This window comes from Miniopterus natalensis, chromosome X (assembly GCF_054644295.1).
Source record: "Miniopterus natalensis isolate mMinNat1 chromosome X, mMinNat1.hap1, whole genome shotgun sequence".
Taxonomy (NCBI): Eukaryota; Metazoa; Chordata; class Mammalia; order Chiroptera; family Miniopteridae; genus Miniopterus; species Miniopterus natalensis.
This window is the reverse complement of record NC_142103.1, coordinates 2,917,336-2,921,204: the sequence shown is the minus strand read 5'-3', so window position 1 is coordinate 2,921,204 and position 3,869 is coordinate 2,917,336. Positions and strand designations below refer to the sequence as shown.

The 3,869-nt window shown below is 50.9% G+C and overlaps 1 pseudogene; it reads right to left on the bottom strand.

Moving 5' to 3' along the window:
- Positions 1-470: 470 nt before the first annotated feature.
- Positions 471-1,773, bottom strand: LOC148090370 (heat shock transcription factor, X-linked member 3 pseudogene; annotated as a pseudogene).
- Between the last annotated feature and the right edge of the window lie 2,096 nt (positions 1,774-3,869).

Sequence of the window (3,869 nt, the reverse complement as noted above, 5' to 3'; positions counted from 1 at the left end):
CGAGTCTTAGGCAGGCCTCCCTGGAAGGCCCCTGGAACTTGGGCTAGAGATGCTCAGCTGCTGATCAGAAGCCTGGGGACATAGGGGGGCCTGTGAGGAAAGACCCTCCTGTTTCAAGATGCATGACTAATGTCAGGTCATTCCCCCAAGGTCAGGGCCCTGCAGTTCTGTCTCCTGACCGGCAGGCAAGGCTCAGGGGACCAGATCTTCCTGGGCTTGCCTCAGGACCCCCTAGCCAGGTCCTTGACAGAGTGTGTGAAACTGAAAGAGGACAGTGGGACAAAAGCCTGCCTGAGGCCAGGATTTCTAGTCTCGGGCTTATCTGATGAGGTGTGTGGCGTGGAAACAAAAGAACACGGACTCACAATTCTCATTGCTTTGTTTATTAACTACCATGTAGTTTTGCAGTTTTTTAAAACACACAATGGATTCGTGGTTACAAAGTGGCGATTGTCTTCCGACACTTGCGACTAGGGACCTGCATTGTCCTTAAGCTGCTCACAGAGTGAGCAATAGCAATGTACGGAGACTTCCTGCTCTTCCTCAGGTAACGGGGGTAGAGACACCAGTGACAAGCTAGCTATGAGGGTGGAATAGCAGATGTCGTACAAAGACGTCACCGGACCACGTCGTGGGTAAATTGGGGACCTGGGGGGCAGAGCCTCCATGCCGTCGGTTCCGGCAGTAGCCGTGGGCACAAGCATGTCATGCCCAGATGGACCCTCCCCACTTGGGCCGCCTGCCTCACTTGGACATTCTATATCCATGGCACTGCTGGTGGGCTGCAGATGCAAGTGCTCGGATAACTGGGTAGCACTGTGTTCCCAAGAATTTGGGGGTTTCCTCTGGGCCTTTTCCTCGGCTTCTTTGGTACCCCTTTTCTGCTGAAGCCTCAGGGAGTACCTTGTCGGGGTCTGCCTCTTGGGTCTCTTTGGAGGTGTTCCACCGCTCCCAGGCCAGCTGCGAGTCATCTGGGTTCCTTGTGTATTGATGTTCTGGACCAGCCAAGGCCGGTCCCTCTGGAAGTTCCCGTTTCTGTAGATCTGAAACAAAATTAATTATTTTAGTCCTTTGGGTTGAAAATACATCTATTTGACATTAACTGGCCTCTCAGACTCTTTAGTGATCCCTGCAGGTTATCTCTAAGGGGCTTATAGTTTCATATGAAAATCTATACGTTCTCGTCTTTCTGTAAGTACTGTCTCAAGTGAAAAAGAGTTATGCCCTGAAATGAAACCCTTTCAGCATATCATTGTTCTTGGTCTACTGGGAAGATGTTCGAGTAACAGAGAACACGAGAAACACGAGGACGTTCTACTTTACCATCACGTTATTTCCTGGATAGGAAACTGAAGAGTCGCCTGGGCGCACTTTGCTGAATCCGTGTAGGTTCAGTAGGCGGGTGAAGCTTTTCAGGCTGTCTGATTCAAAGATTTTCTCGTTGCCCCTTCGGCACAGAACTTCCCTCTGAAAGAGGTCTTTCTGGATGATCACGGTGTCTCCGTCATCATTCCAGCGCACCGACGTGAAGCAATCCTCCTCCACTATTCTCCAAAGCTTTCTTGGGAAGGACAGTCCCAGAAGAACGTTTCCTTCCACGTTGGTGGCGCCTTGGTCTGGTGGTTGCGGGTTGTCTTGAAGACTTGGATCGTGGCTTGCGGCTCTGTCCCCATGGGAGACCAAGGTCTCCCAAGCCTCCCCGGGACCCACCTGCCCATCGTCTGATGGGGCCGGGCTGGCTTTGCCCATCTCATTAGTACTCTGACTAGCCATGGAGCTGCTCTACATCAAAAAGCATTTGCTACCAGGGATCCTATCACTGATCACTGGGGTCAGAAATGCCTTTGGTCACAGCAGGGATGCCCCAAATGTACTGTCCTGAAAATTCTAGACTGTCGGTCGTGGGGCAAGCGGCTGCTTGTCACAGTGGTCATGTGATGTCACAAAGCTGGTTCTCAACTGCTCTGGGGTGTGGGGCCTGGCCAAGTGTGGGGGAGTAGATGTGTGTAGGGCCCCCAGTTTCTCTCTTTTCAGAAAGTACAGAAAAATAAAGCTCATGTTACAAGAAAGGGTGCTTATCTGCTGCCAGGCACATTGTTTCGTGTTGCTAGGCACTGGATGGGTTGAGAAGTCACGGTCCTATGTCCACTCCCACCCCTACAGCTGGGGGAGGCCTGTTGATGGCCAATTTGATTGCTCAAGGGCCAGGTCCTGGTTAGTCCTAACTTGGCTATCACCAAGACTACCCGGGTCAGGCGGGCTCCTGGGGGACTGTCCCTCCCAGAAGATGGTGGTTGGCCCAGGCTCAGTTGGTAGCCCCCCTCTTGAATGCCAACCCCCCCCCCAAGTTTCCACTTTGGTCTCTTCCAGCTGCTCCTCCTGGCTGGTGGGTCCTGCTCAGATGGGCCCAAAAAAGACTCTTATGTTCTTACCCCTGGGTCAAGTTGTCCCTTAGGTAGGGCTGTGGTCCAGCACAGTTGGGAGTGGTCCTCTCATTCCTCAACCTCAGTGCTACCCCAAGCAACTCAGACATAGCATTACCCACAGTGTTGGTGTGTGAATGGACAGCCGCACCCTCTGCTGTGCTGGGGAGCCCTCTATTAAGCTCTGTTTGCCCTCAAATCTCACCCTTCTCAGGTCACAAGAGGATTGACTTTAGTTTCCATTTCTTCTCCATAGGAACTCTTTTCACTACCCAGGATGGCCTCACTTTGGGGCACCTGCATTTGCCTTCTCAAATCACCCTCCCCAGACCCTTGGGTTCAGCCTCCCTGGAGGCCTCCTCTATACCCCATTTCTTTTCTTCAGTGAGGTTGGTGGGCTTGTGCTTTCCCAGATTTCTGGCCTCCTATTTCCAAATTGGATCTCCTTTGGTACTGCCCCTTTCCATCACTGAGTTGGGGGCTAGGCATATATTCAGCTCTGTAGAAACAAAGCATTCCACTGACTCACTCTCATGCCAGCCCTGTTCTCTTTGCCAGAAGCTCACCGCACCCTCACTTGTGTGTCCCTCTCCTGCCATATTCTTGACACTAGGCACATTGAATCATTTCATTTGCTCTTGGGTTAGATACTTTCCAAAGACCCGACTTTACACAGACTCACTACCAAGGAAAATTAAGACTTGGTTAGCTAGCCATGACTGAAGGAAGCCCATAGGAAGATAATCATAAATATGTACTTGAACGTAAATGAGTGTCTGGATGTGAGATGGGACAAAAGCCAGATTCGTCTTCACCATAGAGGAGAGGATACTACAGTGGTTTCAGTGACCCATGTTCTCGAGCTGTTGTGGACCAAATTGGACAACTCTGAATAGGGAGGTAGAGCGGTACCGTGGAAAGGCCCCACCTGCACCGGTCCTAGGTCCTTGCCCCAGCTCTGCCACTAAGTGGGGTCCTTTGTCCTCTCTGAGCGCCAATCCTTTGTTTCTGAAAGGGAAGTGCAAAGGCATTTGGGAAGGGGCCCCTCAGCCTAAGGACTGCATCCTTAATGGAGCCTCAGGTCCAGATTCGGGCTCATGGTCTTTGTGCTTCTAAACAGGCTTACAAAGCATTTATTCAAGAAGCCAGTTTATTCTGGGAGGATGTGCCCTGGAGGCTAAGACTTGGTGGCTTTTCAGAGAGAGGATCCTGGTGTCTCTGATTAAACAGCCAGCCCCCTTCAGTTGCCTACCAAAGTATTGTGTCTTAAGCGGGTTCTTTAACGATTGAAAATGAGGTGTCCTTGTGGCCTTTGCTAGCTCATGACTCTGCTGATTACTGATTGGAAAGGATTTGCCCATTTTATGGGCTGGAAATTGAAGAGAAGACTCTGGAAGCCACAGTTGGTCATTTCATGGAGAACAGATGTTTATTTGATGTTTAAGG